Below are 21719 nucleotides of genomic sequence, written 5' to 3'. Positions count from 1 at the left end.
CCATTATATTCCTATATACTAAAACAGAAATATCAGAAAAAATTAAAAACAAAAACAATTCCCTTTGCAGTTTTGACAAAAAAAAGGATAAAGGACCTAGGAATGAACTTAACAAAGAATGTGAAGGATCTATACACTTAAAACTATAATATATTATTAAAAGCAATTAAAGAAGACACAAATAAAGGAAAAGATATTCCATATCCATGAATTAGAATGAACCATAGTTAAAATGGCCATATTACCTAAAGCAATATACATATTTAATGCAATCCCCAACAAAATCTCAATGGCAGTTTTTAAAAACAGAACAAAAATCAACAGACTTGTATGGAACCAAAAAAGACACTGAATAGCCAAATAAATCCTGAGCGGGGGAAAAAAGGCAGAAGTATAACACTCCCTGACTTAAAATTATACTACAAAGCAGCAATAATCAAAACAGCACCGTAATGGCAGATAAACAGATAAACAGGTCAAAGAACAGAACTGAGAGCCCAGAAATAAACATCTATCTATCTATGTGTCCACAGATATGTTCAAGGTCTGTTCAGAAGTTATCCAGCCACGTTGTATGAAAAATAGAGACATTTAGTGAAGAAGATATAAGAAATGTTGTGCACAAAACAATGACATCTCAGTCCCCTTCAAAGTAGGCACCTTGGGACCTCACATAGTTCTCTCAGTCATCAGCAGCTGCCCTGTCAAATTTTCCTGAATCTCATCAACAGTCTGAAATCTTTTCACTTTCAAATGTTATTTTAGTTTTCAGAAAAGCCAGAAGTCATACAGCATCAAATCTGGGCAGTAGTAGGGCTGAGTCACTTGGGTGATTTGATGCTTCATCAAAAACTTTGCACGAGATGTGATGCATGAGTGGGTGCATTGTTGTGAGGAAGCTGCCCGTCACCAGTTGCCCATAGTTATGGCCTTCTGAATCATCCAAATAGTTTCCACAGAGCAATGTTCAAGCTTAATGCAAAATTCGATGCAGATTCATTGTTCTACTCTCTCAGTCATTTTGAATGCACCAGCCACATAGTACACATGCTCACTCAAACCTGTCTACCACCCGACTCTGACTACTACAGTGAAGTTGACATTGGTCACACATCTGCATTCCAGTCCACTCTCCTTGGCTGCTAGGTTACATCGATGCTACACAAATCCTTCTCATTATATTAACAATGGATGGACTTTTTCTGGACAGACCTTGGGTATGTATGTATGTGTGTGTGTTGTGTAGGATCAGTGAAAAGAAAGGATTGTCTGTAATATCTTTTTGTGAGTTTACAAGGCCACTAGTATCATTTAATCCAGCATCATTAAAACATCTTCCTATTTTTAAGATGTATGTAGTACACATCTATGTAGCACTTTTATAATAGATGTAATAATCATGATCATTTATTTCAGACCATTCTTTGTAAGTATCAAATATTTTGAAAAGTCACAACCTGGAGAAGTGACCTAGTGACTCTTTTGCTTGCCTTGCACTTCACTGATCTAGACAGAGATTTACTAGGAGTTGTAACTGGCTCTTCTGATGACAGTGAAGAGCACTTTTCTTACTGCTTTGACTCTCCTTGTGGATTGAAAAATGCTGTGAAATATGGTAGTACGCTGAAGTGAAATTGGCTAATATAGGGGAGTGTGAGCTAATGACTTACTAAGCACTACAGGGTGGCAGTGGAATCATTTTATTTTTTGTCTCAATTCTTTACTGCTTCATTTTATCCTCTTTTGGAAAGGTTCTTAATCTTTCCAGCTCAATCAACAAAATAAGAACTATATTTACCTGACATATGATACATGACTTGGTTGTAATGGGCCATTTTTGATGGGAAGAGACAGAAGCCATTTGTTAAACGATACCCTTGGCTCCTAGAAAAGTTAATAAAGTTTCCCCAAAGCACTTAACCTACTTCAAATGAATCATTTGTACAGTAGGAGAAGCTGTCTCAATGATTATCAGCAATAGACCTAACACTTTATAAAGTAGATAAAGGATACCAAATTATTTGATTAACTATCAAAAATCTCCACGAGAAAATTTTATGACAGACTGGTCTTAAATTAATTTTAAATAATTGGATTCTGAACAAGATACAGAATGATTCATGTTTAACAACATTTTTTTCTGCAAAGGAATACCTCCATAGTGAATGTTTTTTATAAGACTTTAAGGCTATAAAGTAACTTTCATTTGTAAATATTTAAGCTACAATTACTAATTAGTTTTTACCTCCTTATTCTTTTGTGTATGTATGTTCTTTAATCCCTATTGTCTCAGGAGAAATATAAAATGCCAAAATATTTTTCCCCAAAGGCTTATTTTCATCAATAATACAATTAGAGATAAAACTCACAAATTTGGTAACTTGCTTACTTGCCCTTAGTACATAATTATATATAAAGAAATTCACAAAGACAGAATGCACATGTGTAAGACAATATATACAGATGTTTGCCCTTTCCTTCCTTCCTTCCTTCCTTCCTTCCTTCCTTCCCTCCTTCTTCTTTCCTTTTTTCCTTCCTTCCATTTACTTATATCTAATCTTTACTGTATGTGTTATATTGCAGATACTGTATGGCAATGCCTAGTAAATGCTATTGCGTGCTCTTTAAAGTAAATGGTTGATTTTTAGATATCAAGAAGTTGATATCATTTGCAATAAATCAGATGTGTTTTTGCTTGGTTATGGAAAGATAGAGAGTAACACACTGGAACAAAAAGCTCTGCCATTCAACTAAATCAAACACTGAGGAAAATATGACCAGTTGGGGCAAGGCTACATCAGAAATTATTTTTAAATTCCAGATGATAAATGTGAGAACCACTTGATTTAGTAATTGTTTACATTTCTCAATTACAATTCCCCCTTTCACTATTAAGGGAAAAAGCAGTTCAAAAACAGAAAAATAATCATTTTGATGCTTTTCAGTTCATATCACATATATATACATGATCTTATTTAACTTCATAACATCCTCTGAGGTAGAGAAAGCAGACATTATTATTGCCATTTGCAGATGGGAAAACCATATTTTGGATATTTTAAATTATCTGAAGGCACATAAATAATAAGAATGTGTTAGAATAGTGTAAACAACATCTTTGGCCTCAATTATTATCTTGTTATACATATTGCTGACATTACTGCAAATATATGAGTTTAATGACAAAATATTTTGACTTAAATGTAAAAGTGCAGTTTTCTTACGCATTTACAAAACATATGAGCTATAACTATATTTTCAATCAAAAGTAATGTAATATTGCATACCTCATCTCTTCTTCAACAACAAAAAAATTAAAGAACAATTTGACTATAGATTAACATAATTGTAGTTTAATAAATTTCATAATTATTTTTTAAAATCTAAATCACAGACTATAACTACATAGCATTTTCTCCTTTATAGATATGAAGTAAAAATTTGTGAGCTGGGGAAAAATGCCTCTACTTTTAATACTGTGTTAAAATATGCTTCTTTTATTTCTTTACAACACTTAATGCTAGATTACTTTCATAAATATATTTAGAAAAAGTGCTATTTTCTTTCTTACAAGGCACAGAGAAAGTATGTATCTTTCCTAAGCATCAAAATATTTTAATAACCATTACTCATGTTTTAAAATGTACTTTACATCTTCCTTAAGATACAAGTATGATTCATGTTAAGTAAAAACATATCATAGGTAGCAACAACTAAACACATACACACCCAACTAGGTAAAGAAGTAATGTATTTTTTGTTTTATTTTTAACAAATAACTTTCTAGAATATATTTGCATTTCTAAAACATTTTAAAGTTATGAAATACAGAAAGTTTCCATACACTCAAAACACAGTTTCCTTCTTATTAATATCTTGCACAGTATGCTACATTTGCCACAGTTCATGAATTTATATTGATAAATTATTATTAACTAAAATATATATATTCAAATTTCCTTAGTATCTATTGCCAATGTTCAATTCTAGTATCCTATCTAGGACACCATTTTACATTTATTCTTTATGTCTACTACTATGATAACTTTGACTCCTCCCCAGCACACTAACTGTGTGTTTCTCTTCACAATCAAATATAGAACCACTATACATACCACTATATATATTTATTTGCCCAGAAATTTTATCACATCTATCAAGGTGATGTCCCAAATCATTTCAGTAGCTATGAACTTCCATCTTGGCGCTATTTAGTTGTCATTATTTGTTGCTGTAATACTGAGAAATGCATAATGTCTAGCACTATTGTAACACACTTGTGTTATCTTCACTAGAAGGTAGATCATTACATTTATGAACAAGTGTGTTCTTGGATGTTGGCATGAGGAAAAATCATAAGTAAAAAATATTTAGCTCTTTTCTGGTTTCTGTGGCAGGAAGAATCATGAGCAGCAAAGTTCCCTGAGACACCGTCTAATAGGTGGTGCACTATGTCCTGCATGGGACATAGTATACATGGCACAAGTATAGAAGTTTTGGGAGAAGATGGAGCTGCAGAGGAGCTTGAAGAACCATGACCTACAGAAGACAAACACTTCTCAGGCACTGTCAGGCTTAAGTCCACTCCCCACCCCAAGTTGTGCTCTAGGGGGCCAGCAGCACTATGATGAGGCCAGTAGATATCCCCACATGGACACTGAGGCACTGAAGAAACTCAGTAAAAATAAGAAACCTGTCAAGATGCTGACCAAGAAGTATGATGCATTTTTGGTTTCAGAGTCTCTGATCAAGGTTCCACAAATCCTGGGTCTGGGCTTGAGTAAGGCTGGCAAGTTCACTTCCTTGTTGACTCAAAATGAGAACATGGTGGCCGAAGTCAGTGAAGTGAAGTACACAATCAAGTTCCAGATGAAGAAGGGGCTGTGTCTGGCAGTGGCTGAAGGCCACATGAAGATGACACATCATGAGCTTGTTTACAACATCCACTTAGCTGTCAGTTCCGTGGTGTCATTGCTCAAAAACAATGGAAAGAACTTCCAGGCTTTGTACATCAAGAGTACCATGGGCAAGCTCCAAGGCCTGTACTAAGGCACAGCTTAACAAACCATATTGCTACCATTAAATATAATAATAAAATATTTATTATTATACATGTCAACTGTTATATTGTACAAACTGCAACCCATTTTATAAGCATATTTTTGAAAAGTAATATTTGTTGATAAAATTAAAGGTTAAATTTTTAATTGTTCAGATTATTTTTAATTAATTTTTCAAAATTTAGTCCAGGTAATTGTTCTGCCTTCAATAATTAAGGCTTTTTTAGTAGTATTTTGCTTTTGTCAAGGACTAATGTCTTTTGCTAAAAAAGCATTCAAAATTGCCCACTTTTTCTCATTTAACTCTATTATTTGTTTCTTCACTTGACATTTTGGCTTACCTGTAATTACTTTGTTCATGTGAATCTTAATGACTCAAATGAATGTGTAATGTGTCATATCTATCTTGAGTGGACATCAGACTACATAGTTCTCTCTTTTTTTTGACAAAATCATACCCTTTTGCTTTAAAACTCTTTTATTGAATTATAATATTTTAATAAATTTGAAATGAAAAGCAGAATTGTGGAATGACAAGTAAAATCAAATTTTTAAATGCTGTGTGGTAATTTTATACATTAGATTCTATATAATCCACTTAATAGTTTCCTTCACCTATCTTCCCCTCACCCCCCCGCCCAGGTACAGTGAACTTTATTGATAGTACATGACAAGATAGGGCTCCCCAAGCCCCTCCACTCCTTTAGGGGGTTTGGGATAGAAACTGTGGAGGTCAGGAGATTCATAGTGTGTTAGGGGATTGATGTGGGGCAAGGAGTTTCCAGCAGCTGAGAGCCTGTCTTCCTCTTGCTGGAGCTGGTGATCCAACAAGTTCTTACTCCTTGGAGGCCATGTAGACCATGATGTCTGCCACCCTGTTTCTGAAGTCAAATTCATTGTCATTCTAGGAAATGAGCTTGACAATGTGGTCTTCAAAGGTGGAGGAATAGGTGTCACTGTTAAATTTGCAGGAGACAACCTGGTTCTCAGTATAGCCCAGGGTGACCTTGAGGGGACTCTCTGATGCCTGCTTCACTACTTTCTTGATGTCACTATATTTGGCAGATTTCTCCAGGTGGCAAGCCAAATCCACAGCTGACACATTGGAGGTAGGGACACAGAAGGCCGTCCCAGTGAACTTTCCATTCAGCTCTGGGATGGCCTTGTCCACAGCCTTGACAGTGTCATTAGAAGCAGGGATGATGTTCTGGGCATCCTTTCTGCCATTATGCCACAGTTTCCCACAGGGGCCATCCATGGTCTTCTGGATGGTAATGATGACATGGACTGTGGTCATGAGTCCTTCCTTGATGCCAAAGTTGTCATGGGTGACCTTGACGGTGGGAGCAAAGTGATTGGTGGTACAGGAGGCATTGTTAACAATCTTGAGGGAGTTGTATTTGTCATGGCTTACACCCATCAAAAACATGGGAGTATCTGTAGAAGGGGCACAGATGATGACCCTCTGGCTTCACCCTTTAAGTGAGCCCCAGCCTTCTCCAAGGTAGTGAAGAAACCAGTGGACTCTACAACATATTGACAACAAGCATCACTTCATTTGATGTTGGCAAGGATCTCACTCCTGGAAGATAGAGATGGGCTTTCCATTAATGACAAGCTTCTGGTTTTCACACTTGACTGTGCCTTTGAACTTGTCATGAGTAGAATCATATTGGGGCATGTAGACCATGTAGTTGAGGTCAATGAAGGGGTCATTGATAGGGACAATATTAGCTTTGCCAGAGTTAAAACTTCCTAGGTGACCAGGCACCCAATGGCCAAATCCATTCACTCTGAACTTCACCATCATGTCTCAGGGTTGCAGCTGGCAGTGAACAGGAATACATGGCTGTCTGTCAAGAACAGGAGAAGCGGAAAGCCTCCATTGCCTATCTTAATGAATTTTACCCAAAGCTCGGTAGTCCAGAGAAGACATTTGGGAGTCTAGACTGGATTTTCTACTAACATGACAATTGAAATCCAAGAGTAGAAGCAGAAGGTTTCCATTCTTACAAAACAAACTCTAAACAAGAATTGAGAAGATATGATTGGAGGAATGAAGACTAGTGCTTAGATGTTTTTCAATTATCTAGATGACTTTGGGCCACTTAAAATCTCTGAAACTAATTTTCTTCATTGTAAAATAGTATTGATACTTCTTATTGAGTGATGTTAAAAATTGTATTTAAAATACCTTAGATAATCCTGACATGATAGGCATTCGAAAATACTATTTATTCTGTAATCCTAGAATATTTAAAAATAAATTATTATTGTAAGTATTATATTGAATCTTTAAGGTCAAGATACATTAATTCTATAAATATTTACTAAGTACTTCCTATGTACCAGCTGCTAAATTCTGCTCCCTTAGAACTTAGGATCTAGTAGGAGTAAGGAGTACAGACATATATAAGTATATGGTAAATAAAACATTCATAATAACAATATATAAAAACTGCTAGGTTGACACATGACAATGTTTTATAACAAAAATAAATTAAAAAAGGGAAATATAGAGTACTTGATGAGAACAATGTATGGAATTTTAAATGAGATATAAAATAATTCACCAATACATGTTCTCTAATGTTGTAATATTTTATTCTTGTGTTTATTCATATTTTCTACTTTTTGAATAAAATAGAAATTCAGAATAAATAAAAGAATAACAGAATCAATACCTTCTCAATTTTTACCTAGAAACATCATTTAACATTTGGCACTTTTGCATCCTCTTTCTTTTTGAATATATATATATACATATACATATACATATGTATGTATGTATATATATATTTCTTTTTTGACTGAACCATTTGGAAATAAATTACAGAGAGTAGGACACAAATTTTTAATTTGCAAACAAAGATCTCCTAAATATAATAATATGCTCCTACATATGTGTAATACCAATAAAATGTACTCAAATTTTAAATTTTGAATATGATTTCCATATATTCAGTCAATATTCAAATTAACTCATTGTCTAAACAATATTGCCTAAAACTGTTTTTGGCTTGTTCATTTGTATAAGAGATCATATGATATTTTATTATTTCTTGATACATTAAAACAATTTAATATTTTGATGCTAAAATCAACAACAATTTCCTGTTTTACATGATTCTGTAGGTTTAGTATTTGGCCAAAGCACAGCTGGTTGGTCCATTTGTTGTGCATAACACAGGCTGAGTTCACTCATATGGCTGCACTCAGCTGGGAAATTAGCTGAGACTGGACTATCCAAAATGGTTTCTAAAATCATTGGAGCTTCTTCCATGTGGTCATTAATCATTTGGAAGTCTAGCTTGTACTGTCCTATAATATGGCAGTTGAGATCCAAGAGCATAAGAAGAAGATTTTTGGCCGAAGAAACTAAAATTTAAGCCAAAAGCCTTGTCTGCGAACAGATACCATCTTACTTCTGCTGGAATCTATTCAAAGTAACACATGAGGTTTAAGGGAAAGAAAAAGAAAAGTTTCACTACTTGATGGAAGGAGGGACAAATAAGCTGTGGCCTTTTCAATTCTATTATATCAAGGATCACACATTGCCTTAAATTAACAGCTCTCTTAATCTAACTTTGATCTAGAACAGCAATGTTCTCTCTTTTAAATTTATTTTATAGCTTATGGTATTATAGTTGTCCCAGTTTTCCCCTTTTTCCCCCTCCCCCCAACCCTCCCCCTTCCCACAGTCAATCCCCACACTATGGCCCATGGCCCTGGGTGATGCACATATGTTCTTTGTCTAATCTCTTCACCTTGTTTCAGCCAGTCCCAACCTCCCCACACCCCTCTTATAGCTGCCAGTCTGTTCCTTGTTTCTGTGCCTCTGATTCTATTTTGCTTGTTAGTTTATTTTTTCCCTTAGACTTCAGTTCTTTGTTAGGGTTTCTCTTTGTGACAGTACTTTTTAATAAAATTTTATTTTTGCATATATAAAACATGCATAAATGACAATAGTCAATACTATATAATAAAGATTATTATGTGGGTTCTCAAGACTAACTCTCTAGTCTATAAGAGCAGTTGTATTAATTCTTTTAAACATTTCTAGTGTTTCTTTTATCAAATGTACATGTACAGAAGTGAATTTACATATATACTTTTCCCTCCCTCTTTCTTGCAGAAAAAAAATAGCATACAATATTTATTTCTATGTCTTCTGTCCTTTTCACATTACAATTCCACCTGCATCTCATTCCAAGTCAAGGTACAGATGTTTTCCTCCATTTTTTAAGCCAGCGGGGTGTTTCAGTGTGTGGAGGAACCATGGATTGTTCAACTAGTCTAGCATTCATAGACATTTGGATTATTTCTGAACCTTTGTAATTAAAAATTATACAAATTAAATAACCATATGCATGGGCTTTTTATGTTTTTGTAAATGTTTCCTAGAAGTGGACTTGCTGGGTCAAAAGCTGAATGCATATGTGATTTCTTAAAATACTGGTAAATTACACTTTATTCGAATTGTACCTTTCTTAAAAATATTTTTTGCAAAGCATGGGTTTGTCTTCCTCATGGCCTCCCCAAAAGAATTTGAGGTCAAACTTTTGAGTTTTGGCCCATCTGTCAGATGTCATTTCTGAGTAGTATTCTTTATATTACTTATTTGAGGAATGAGGTTGGCCCAAAATATTGCCCAGTTTTAAAAGTAGATAGTCTCAGCATATTCTCTCCCCCACTCATTCCTTTTCCTGTATCTTCAGCTCTGAATTTTTCTTAGATAATGCATCAAAGTAGCGTCATAACTTCCTCCACTCCTGACACCTCTTTGTATACGTACCTTTATACTCCATCTTAGAAAGGTATGGAGACAGTGCCTTATTCTCCTAACTTAAAAACCAAGCAACCAAAAATTTATTTCTTGACCCCAATATCCCTTCTAACTGCTACCTATTTTTCTTCTTTATAAAATAACTCTTCAAAAACTTATCTACTTCCCCTGTCTTCACTTCCTCTCCCTCTGAAGTTCACTCTTGTCTTTTCACTGGATGTAATCTTGTCAAGGTTCCCGATATCCTCCATGTTACTAAATCAAAAACTCAATTCAGAATTTTTCTTATTTGACCTAGCAGCATCTTTTGACCTAATTGCTTACACCCTTCTCCTTGAGACACTGTCTTTGCTTCCAAGACAGTACAACTTATTTTCCTATAAAATGTTCTTTATTTTTGCCCTCAGCACTGATGTTTTTCTCAACATCTTTAACTCTTAATTCTGGCTGCTCTAGAGCTCAGTCTGTGGACGTATTTCATTCTTGCCTGGCTTTATTAGGACCACATCCAGTTTGCTGGCTTTAATACTAGCTGTAGGATGATTAGTTACCATGAGAGTCAGGCAGTGGGGCTAATGGGCACCGGCTCTCACTATACATTACTAGATTTTTGTCCTTGGAAGAAATATTTATGTTCCATATGTCTCAATTGTCTCATTGTAGAATGTTGATAATAATACTGCCTCTATCTCATAAAATTTTGTATAAAATAAATAACTTAAATGCTTAATAAAAAACAGTTCCTGGCACATAGTAAGTGCAATATATGCATTAATTCACACTATTATTTTAGTTTTGGAGCAATTCTCTTCTCATGAAACTGCAGACTGGTGTATTTAGTTGTGTTTTGAACACCTTCACTTGGTTGTTTTGTAAGGACTACAAACTTAGCTTATACAAAATACATCTTATTGCCTCAAACCTGTCTTCACGGTCTTCCCCTTATAAGTAAAGGGAAATTCTATTTTTTCACATGAACAAATCTTTCTCTCACATTCCAAATCTGATATGTTGTGGAGAACAGGACCAGTAACATGGCATTGGTCCAATCAAGATAGCATAAAGTATTTCAGACAAAGTGGAGTCACTTAGTTATATCACTTATGTCAACCAAAATGGCTATTAGTCAGCCATGACACTTGCGTTCTAGAGGGAAACTACCTAAGTCAGAACAGACACCTCTGGCAAGGACACACACTAATCTGTCCATGTTGTCAGAGACACACTTAAGATACCTGCTTACGTGATCAGAACAGCCATGTCTGCAGAGCAGGCCCACCCACAGATAGGCTCCTGGGGAAATTCCACACTTGGCATGAAGGGTGCAAAGACATTTATCAAAAGGCCCAGAAGGGTGGAGTCCCCAACTTTCAAAATATAACTGAGACAGGCTCCAGACTATTGCTGAAACAGCCGAGCTCCACACACCAGAGTGCACTCCATGCTGCACTGATCGCCCTTGGCATCGGCCACTGGAGGCTCTGCCCTGATGGACTGAAGACTTTGTCTGCCCTCCTGCCCACCTGGCTCCAGAGATCCTTCCTTGCATGACACTGACAACTCCCTTGCCCACAGTGCTGTCTCCCAGACCTGTAGACTGAGCCTTTGGGACTTGGGTTCATTATCCCTCAGTGATTGCTGCATGTGTGTTATAACTCTCTTAGATTGTTAGAGTGTGAGTGGGATATTAATGAATATTGATGTTCTACTCTGAGTGAACCTGAATTCAATAAAAGCTGAATGAATAGCATAGTTACTGTGTATGACTCTTGTCTATTCATTGATGCTGGGCTGCTCAGTTGGCAACTAGCTGTGCAGTTGCCCAGCTTATAGGAAAGACTATATCACAAACATATGCTCATGATGTATGTCATCAAATCCTTTGGACTTTTCCTTCAAAATGAGTCAATAATATGACCATTTCTCTCCACCTCCAGTGCCACTACTCCAGTTGGAGTGATCATCATTGCCCATCTGGATTCTTGCTCCTCACTGATCACCCTGCTTCTGCTCCTGGTCCTCTTTATATGTTTCCCTACAGCAGCCAAGGTGGCCCAGGATACATATAATCTCTTCTTCTGCTTAAAACCCTCTTAGAACTGTTCAACTCAAAAAGCTAAACTCAAGATCGCAGAGCATATACCATCACATGCCTGGCCTCTCCAATTCTAGGACTTGCCCCTGGCTCTCCCCTCTGGCCTCACATGTCTCATTCCTATTCCTGAAACATTCATCCTTGTTCTGACTCAGTAATTTTTTCCTGTTGGTTTCTCAGTCAGCAATGCTTTCTCCAAAGACATTCTCACATGGCCTGACTTCCTTACAATCTTCAATTCTTTAGTCAGAAATCAACTTAATGAAAAGACCTTTCCTCATCAGACTATTTAACATTGAATTCCCTCCCTCTACCACCTTTGCACATCTATCTCTATTACCTGTTTTATGATAATGGAGATCAAAGTTCATGTTTAGCACTCCTTGTATTTTCCTGATTTTTCTCATCTATGTTATGACTTTCACTAGAATGGAAATTGTATGGATACTCAATTTTTCTCCCACTGTTACTCCTATCAGAATAATGTTTGGTACAAAGAAGACATTTATAAATGTTATCTGAATAAATCAATGAATTAAGTAGGTCACTGATTGCAAAATTATAATTTTTGAAAGCCACTACATACATGAAAGGCAATTGTCCAGAATAAATCAAACTAAGGTAGTTAAAAGCATTTGTTCACATTCATATTTAATCAATTAAACTGAGAGAGGAAACTAAAGACATGCTTTGTTTCTACACAGATACATATATACAAATAATTTTATATACATTCTAAATGTATCTGTATACATAACAGTTGTTTCTAATAGAAAATTCTAAATTACTGTGCAAAAATAGCTTGAAAAACAAAACAAGTGAAAAACAGTTCTTTCATCCAAAAGTCACTGTTGTAATTTTAGTAGATAATTCTATTATTGTTGTCTGTATATTTTAGGGAAACTTGAGATTTTTATGAATGCATAAATCCTCATTATAACTGAACAATGTATTTCCATTTTGGCTGAACTTGTGCGAGATGTGTACCACAAATTATTTTATATTTATCCATTGTTTACACAAAGAAAATTATACTTTATTACCTTGTTGAATTAGATGAGACCAAGAGATGAACTCTGGCCAGTGAAATGTGAGCAGGAAAAATGTGCTTTATGTCCATGATAAAGAAAATAAATGATGCCCTGGCTGATATGGCTCAGTGGATAGAGCATCTGCCTGAGAACCAAAGGGTCACTGTTTGGATTCCCAGTCAGAGCACATGCCTGGGTAGTGGGCCAGGTCCCCAGTAGGGGACACACCAGAGGCAACCACACATTGATGTTTCTCTCCCTCTCTTTCTCCCTCCCTTACCCTATGTCTAAAAATAAATTTAAAAAAATTAAAAATAGAAAGAAAAGAAATGCCTTTTAAATTCTTCTCTTTTGTGCTTTGAGGAGTAATGAAACCATTAGAGAAAAGTCTTAGATCTTTGAGTCCACCCATGGTTTCCACACTGCCCAGACTGCCGTGGATTCTGTGTGAGTGAGAAATAAACTTTTTTTTTTTTTAGTTTATTAAGATATATAGCTTGCTGGTTATTTTTGCTTAGTTTATATCTTTTTAACCAATACACCCATAATGACATTTTCTTCAAATTTTACTTATTTTTCTATATAATTATTTTAATTTTCACATATCATTCTCTCATAGATGTGCTAAATTCTAAATGTTAATGAGGTGATAAAGACAAATGATGAGATTTAATTGCTGAAATGCTTTTTTTCTGGTTTGCTTAACATTTTGTTCTTAGTCTAAAAAAGTTGTTAGCTCTCTTATTCCCATTCTGATTCCTGGCCTTTGATATGAAAGCACATTTTGGACTCTCAAGGTAGAATGTAAAATGTTTATTCTGTATTTTTATATGACAGTACTTCGAGATCTCCTTGGATATGAAATTGTAATCATACTCTTTCCCGGTTAAAAGAATATAATGTACGAATACGGGAGAGCCAGTATTAATGGCCTCTGTGACCCACCTGCAATGGGGGATTTTGGCTTGGCCCAGCCAGTTTCTTCCCCTCCCTTAAATTTGACCCAGACCCTTTCTTGAGAAACAAGTTATTTCTAGCATGGAAGTACAGAAAAAGCAGAAAGAAAGATGGAAAAAGCCAGAAATTTGCTAGATCAGGGATTGATCAGTGTTTTTTCAAGGATGCATAGTACCACAAGTGTTAGCATAACTGTGCTTGCTTCCTGAAAGAAGAAATTGAGAAAGAGAAGATTGTCTATGTCTCTGTGTAAATATTTTTGTATCTCTCTCTCCTGCTTATGGAATTTGATTAATTCAAATAAATAGTTGCTAAGAAATTAATTAATATTTTGGGGCTCTAATATTTTGATCAAGATACAGAGTTGAGATGTAGGTATATTTCACAATATGTGAGAGTCTCTTGCTCTTTCTCTTCTATTCATGGTTCAAACATTTTTTTATGACTTATGCTTTTGTTTCATTTATATTGTTCAAAACAGCTTTGCAAATACATCACAATTTATCCAACTCTACCTCAATTTTCTTTTTCTTTTTCTTAAACTTACATTTTCTATTTCTATTATACCCATACATAAAAATGAAACATATAACCTAGAATCCTAAGAATCATTGTCAGAATATAGTCATTCGGATAACTTTATTTGATACAAGGCCTAATGATATGGTGAGAATGAGCTGCTTTGAATTTTATTAAATGACACAGTTGTAGCTTTATAGTTGTGATTCTTTTCTCTGGACAGAAAACAAAATTCTCCATTACTAAATGTAATTATGAAAAATTAAAACAAATTCATTTTGCTTTGATAATTTAATACTGGTTTTGATTTAAAAAATATGATACTACCAGCAATCATAAAGATGTAAACCATTTTTGTCTTTAGAAAATCTCTTGGAGACAGTTGAAAGATATCTTAGTGAAAATACAATTTATATTGCATCTTCATTTTATAGCTTAAAGGGAGAAGTTGACTACCTATATTGCATTAGCTTACAGATTATATGATTAAGTAAATTCACTTTCAGATTAGTTCAATATAACAAAAATGTTTATTGTAGAGAAAATACAAATGATAAGTAAGAATGTAAAAAATGCATATGCTAAACCATTACTTAAACAAATGCAAATAAATTCAACAATATAAAACTAGTTTATTAGTGAAATTAGTAATAGCTAAGGAAAAGTAATTCCTGTTTTTAGCAAAGTGTAGAAAAACTTAGACCCTCATGTAGTTAGTACAAGTGCAAATTTTTAGATTTTTAAAAATGTGTTTATATATATATAAAAACATCATGTATGCATTGACTCAGAAATTCTACATGCAGAAATTTATCCTCAAAGAAAATAAACATGATTTGTGTAAATATTTTAAAGCTATGATGTTTATCAAAAGTAGTTTATTATCACAAAGATTTGAAAAAATTAAATAGGTTTTAACAAAAACTGAGAATGATCATTAAACAAATAATCATTGAAATCTAGGAGAATGGTCCTGGCTGGTGTGACTCAATTGGTTGGAGTAACACCCCATAAACTGAAAGGTGACATACAGGTTCAGTTCCCAGTCAGGGCACATGACTGGGTTGCAGGTTTTATCCTGGGTTAGGGTGTATGTGAGAGAAAACTGATCAATGTTTCTTTCTCACATTGATGTTTCTCTCCCTCTCTCTCTCCCTCCCTTCTCCTCTCTTTAACATCAATAAGTATGTCTTCAGGTGAGAATTTTATATATACATATATACATATATATACAAAATATATGTGTATGAATATATTCATATGATGCAAGACTTTTATTAATGTCATATTATAGATGAATATTTAATTCCTTGGAAAGATGCTTCTATTACATAAAAAGGTAAGCCATTTTGTTGTTATTCACTGAGCGAGAAGAGATTGTGTGAATATAATAGTTACATAAAATATTGTTGATAATGATTATGTTGGTATTTGCATTATTGGTTATATTAATTTTCTTCTTTTAGTGTTTATCTAGACTTTAACCATTGAAGGTCAATTGGAGCCTTTGCTCCAAATTACCTTCATCATTCCATGTCCTGGACTCATGGAAAAGCTCCCGTTTTGAATGGTTCTGTTTCTTCGTGCAAATAGAGAGAAAAATTACGTGGCAGAGTATCCTGTGAGCTCTTTAAGGTGTGTCCAAAAGTTATGCATGGGCAAAGCAGGTCTCAGAGCCACTGCTAAGTTCTATAGGCATGGAGGTGAGCCATTCTACCCAGCAAGGGCCTAGAAGAATAAGCACTTTGAGGTATTATGAACAGAATTAACGACTCCCACACTTATATGATTTAAAAAAAGGGCAGGAGAAGAGGGCAGGTAAGCAATAAGACATTTTGATTATATGTTTTTTACTGATAGTAATTTATTACTTGTATAGTAATCGCAGCTCTCTCCCTGAAATTTTTCTTTTAACTAGTTCAACTTCCCTTGGTGGTTATTGAGACATTTAGCACTACTTTGCTTGCAGGTTCATTGTCGGGGGCTTTAACACAGCCCCCAAGTCTGACACGGATGAAGCCTCTTATCTGTAAAACGCCTGGGGGCCTTACCATGCCTTGCCCCTGTCCCTGGGGGGATGAATTTCCGTCCTCTTAGGCGTGCCGTCCATGTCGATGGTGGCTCGAAGCCTCTGGTCCTTGCAGGTCCCGAAAATCCTCAGGTCCCTGTTCTGGGTGCCAGATGTTAGGGGGCTTTAACGCAGCCCCCAGGTCCACCATGGATGAAGAATAAGACTACCAAGACATGATCTGCTTGGGGAGGAAAGGTGGCCGCTTCTCTCAAAGGAGAAGGGCCCAGAGCCTCTCTCTCCAGGGGCTTTTATTAGGTTCATTCGCATAGGAATGCAGATAAAACTCATCAATCATTGTCAGCCAGAAAGGGTTAAACAATACATGATTTACAGAGAACTCTGAGGGCTTATTCTGAGTTACAGCCAATTAGTTAGAGGGCCATAAAACTTTAGGAGCCAGACTCATCTCAGGTCTGGACCCTTATCTTTTAAGCTGAGGGTACAAATTAAGTAGGTTTCACAGGAATGTATGTATTTTTCTTAGGCCTGATTCCCCAGGGAATCCGCCCCTCCCAGCACAGGACTGCACTGCCCTCTGTTATTGCTTCAGGCTTAAGTCAGGCAAGGGAAGTAAGGCAGCCAAGAGATTAGGAGACTTCTTGCAGACAGAATGAGGACTCAGGCTATGTCAAAGCCGAGGGGCGAGGGTCCATCACCCCCTTTTGCCACAGCCCCCCGAGTCCTTCCCTGCGAGTTTATTCCTGGTGACCAGAACCTGTCTTAGGTTGATCCTCCCTTGAGGATTCTTACCCGTCATTGGCTAACTGGCTAAGCTCAGGGCCAAGCAGGGTGAAGTGGGCAGAGGTGGCACACCTGCCTGGGAGACAAGCTTTGTCTCCTTAGTGGCTTATGGTCCCAATTCTGACTCAGCCTTAACCATGGGGGTTACAGCCTCTGAAACCAGGCAGGGCGGTTCCCAACTGTTCATCTAACAGAAAACAAAAAAACAAACACCTCATTGAAATCAACCCAAAAATGTTAATGAAAGTTAACAGAAAATATGGAATTTTTAAATAAAATTTTGCTTAGTATTTGTCATTCTCTCATACATGTGATTTTCAATTTTGTTATGGTTTCCTTTATAATCATATAAATCATATTTAATGGACAAAAGAGAGTTAAAGATAAAAGTGCTAAGAGAGTGTTCTCCTTTTCTCTGCCAGCCCACAGCATTTGGTATATGGCTACTTCGATTTAAAGAAAGAGAAAGCATATAAATACATGTTTTTCTTAGTTTCTTGATGAGAACTACCTTCTTATGGAACTACACAGAAGTTAGCTGTTTTCTACCCCCCCAAAATAGATTTTCTTGTGGGCTAGATAAATATTATCTCCTGTAACAATGAAGGACAGAGAACAAGCTGTCCTATGTCTATGTTGGAAAGACATAGGCACCAGAATGAATCATAAAGGGAGTATTTCCCCAAAAAAGAAGCTGGTGGTGCAATAAAAAATGTAGTCACATTCATGATATAGGATCCAAAGTAGCTGCGGGGAATATAAGAACTCAGTGGCAGCAGAAGTCAAGGTAGTAAAGAGTGCATGGTGCACAGATAGCAAAAGATGGAAAAATTAGGTCTGGGAAATAGAAAAGAATAATTTAAAAGGAAAACAAAAGTAAAGACTAGGAGACCAATGGGTTCTTGAAGGTTTGACCAAATACTGCAAATCGTGTAACCATAGCCAGAAACACTTAAGAGAGGGTATTTAGGAGGGCTGCAACAGATCCTATTGTCAGCAGTGTTTCTACAAGAGATCAGTGTAGCCAGGAGGTGGGGATAATATGGAACCTCATAAAGTAGGTAAGCAAAACCCACAAAACAGAGATTTAGATACCAAATTAGCCCACATGTTAGAAGAAAAGAACTCACTTGAGGGTTTACATATATCGATAATTCATGTTTATATGTTTAATTTGATTACTCATTAACATAATTATATAACAATGGGCCCATGAAATAATGTAGTGAGCTCTTGGTCTTTAAAAGTTGAGTGTAAGTAACTTACTTTAAAATAGTTTTTAAGACAAAATCAGTGAACCTGGATGAGTCCACCTGATCCCAGGGTAGGATCTTCTTTCACACCTAAAGCAGGAAAAGAAGGCTCAGACTTAAGTTAAACTGAGGCAGTTTGACTTAGCATACGTCCTCACTGAGAGAAGCATGAGAAATGTAGCTAATGTGAATTCCCTCTGGAAATGAATTATTTGTGTGGCTAATTATTTGCCTCCTGGAAAGACTGCAGGCAGCACTGAGTGCCATGTGGCTCCCACAGGGAAACATTTATTAGGGACAAGGACACAAGATGATAATGACATGCAGGCATCGGTCCTAGAAATGCAATGTTCCAAATACATGGTCTATTATGGTTGGCAGTAAAAATATCAATGTTTTTATGTAGAAAAAATAGGAAAAGTTAGATTATTTGATGTTACCAAAAGAGTCACATGTTGGTAGTGAGTAATATGGTGATTATGACTAATATTATTATTAGGAATTATAATGCCATCTCAAATAGAAGAGCCATTCCAAATTCACCATTTGGAAAGACTGTATTCATCTAATTAGGAACTTTAGGGTTTTATTCACACAATGAAAACACATGAAATACATGAATAAGACTGTTAATTACGATATATTTCAGCTTCTGAGAGACTTTAGCAGGAATAAGGACACCAAGGAAAGTGTTAAATTTAAATTAAGGTAATTAAGAGTCACAAAGGATTTCTTATTTTTGTTCTTTTTAAAAAGCTACAGTCTTCCAGTGCACAGACTCCTTCTTGGAATAAAACTTTATATTTTCTGGAGATTCTCTTAACCCTTTCTAGTTATGACGGCTAATACAGCGTGGCAAAGCATCCATTTCCGTAAAACTGTCCAGTGGGATACTTAAAAAGAAAAAAAAATGTTTTCTTGACAGTAAAATACTTTCAATTGAAAGACAGACTGGTTAACATATTTTTAGGGATATATTAGTTGTCAATGTCAAAATATTTCACTAGTCTTAAGAAAAGCACAAACCATCACTGATGATTTTGTATTTTGGTTGACATTATGCAATAGTACTCAGGGATTTTTTTTTTTTTTTTTTTTTTGCTAGCCACCTAATGCATTCTGATGCTGCTGACTTAGTGTCATAATTATGGAGGCCTTTGGGAGCTGACTTTGCATCATTAATGTAAAAAAGGGATGTTCAGGTATTGCTTTTTCTGAATTAAAGGCATGTAATAGGAAACCTCATAAACTTGTGTCTTTGAATCACACTTTCAGAAAGATCATTGATAATTTTAAGACTAAATATTGTTCTTTGAGAAAGACCTGTATTAACCTTCCACAAGAACATTGCCAAAATGTATTTGTCAATGTCTGAGAGTTAGAACTAGAACCGATTATTCATAAGCAATTGTTATTGTTGAAGAGACGAAAAGGCCTAAGACTAATTTATCTAAAAGTGTCCACCTCTTTTAGAAGACCTCTAAAGAAAATATGCAGACTTTTTATTCTCAGCTTGTTCAAATATAACCACACCCCCACACTGAAAACTCTCACTTCCGAACCCAAGGGCTCTTCTTCCTTCCTTCACATGCGTCATGGTTTCTCATGCCCTAGGAGGTTGTGTATCTCCTTTCCCTCTGCTCCTGGACTGGAGGGCACGTTCTTCAGAGGGCACTTCTGGCACAGATTCCTCAGTGAAGAACAGGTTCCTCTCTAACATGCTTCTAGCCTCTTTCTTCCTTAATTTCCAGGCTCTTAACAGAGCTACATGAAGAGGAATTAAGATAGTATAATATGTATTTCCTTTTTTGCTAATGTCTTTTCATTTATCCCAGTGGTCTGTAAACCTTGTAAGAAAGCTGATGGACCTTCAAGGACAGGACATCAGCAGAAAGTGGTGATGAATGTCAAGAGAATGTCACCTGGGGCTCCAACTGACACATGGATGGCTAGATAGAGCTCAGGCAGTGCTAGGGTGATGGGACAACTAATGGAATATAGGGAATGGTTGACTCCAAAAGGATAAGAATAAAGCTCCCCAACGCTCCTATCTAAGAATCTACTAAAAGGAAAGGAAAATGTAGAACTAAAAACCTTGAAATTAACTCAAGAAAAAAAATAACTAAATAATTGGATTTACCCAGATATGAGTAGTTCATTTTTCTGTATTAGAGATAGAGATTTGATAGGTAATTCGATTGTAGAAAAATGAAAAAAAAAAAACTCTGCATTTGTGCATCCGATGTTAAAGGTTTTACAATTTTATTTACCTCAAATATACATTTGTGAGATTTTAAATTAATGTTTGTTTCCCTCAATAGCTTATAAAAATTTATGAGGAATCATACACTATTTTATTGTTCTTAAATGTTATTTCTCTCTCACCTGCCCTTTTAGCACAGCAAATCACACATCATACAATCTTAATAACTATTGATTATGGGACATAATTTATCAAAACTATAATATTAGATATTGTCCATAATTATAGTAGGAGTTTGTTCTGATTATTTAAAAAATAATTAACATTTCCAGAATTTTTTCTTCAGTGTGTTTGATACAGGGATGTACCTTTCCCCCCATATGGCTACTAATTGACATGATACTATATATTGAAGCATCCATATTTTTACCAAATTTAAAAAAATTTGTAGAAATTAAATTTTATATTTGTTCAGCTTTATACAAAGTAGCTATATGGATATTCACCAAATTTAAAGAGTATTTTTATGAAGTTTAGCTTAAATGGTAGCTTGTATTTATGATTACCAATTCAGTCTGATCCATTATGCTAAGTGAAATAAGCCAGGCCGTGAAAGACAAATACCACATGATCTCACCTATAAGTGGAACCTGATCAACAAAACAAACAAGCGAGCAAAATATAACCAGAGACATAGAAATTAAGAACAAACTGACAGTAACCAGAGGGGAGGTAGGAGGGGATAATGGGAGGAAAAGGAGGAAGTGTTGTCAAGAAACGTGTATAAAGGACACAGGGACAAAGCCAAAGGTGGGTAGTATTGAGGGTGGAGGTGGGGATGGCTGAGGTAGGGGGGAGTGGTGGGAGGAAAACGGAGACAAGTTTACCTAAACAATAATAAAAGAGAGAGAGAGAGAGAGAGAGAGAGAGAGAGAGAGAGAGAGAGAGAACAACAAAGAATTGAAACAGGAAGTCAAAGAGTGAGGCAATGAAAACCAGGACT

At 35.7% G+C, this 21719-nt stretch overlaps 2 pseudogenes; one reads left to right on the top strand and one right to left on the bottom strand.

Annotated features, from left to right (window-relative positions):
• Window positions 1-4476: 4476 nt before the first annotated feature.
• On the top strand, window positions 4477-5049 carry LOC112311032 (large ribosomal subunit protein uL1 pseudogene; annotated as a pseudogene).
• An 846-nt stretch (window positions 5050-5895) lies between these two features.
• On the bottom strand, window positions 5896-6807 carry LOC112311363 (glyceraldehyde-3-phosphate dehydrogenase-like; annotated as a pseudogene).
• Window positions 6808-21719: the final 14912 nt, after the last annotated feature.

The sequence above is a fragment of the Desmodus rotundus genome, chromosome 13, assembly GCF_022682495.2.
Source record: "Desmodus rotundus isolate HL8 chromosome 13, HLdesRot8A.1, whole genome shotgun sequence".
In the NCBI taxonomy this organism is placed as follows: Eukaryota; Metazoa; Chordata; class Mammalia; order Chiroptera; family Phyllostomidae; genus Desmodus; species Desmodus rotundus.
Note: the sequence above shows the minus strand (reverse complement) of the source record. Positions and strands in the feature narration are given on the sequence as shown.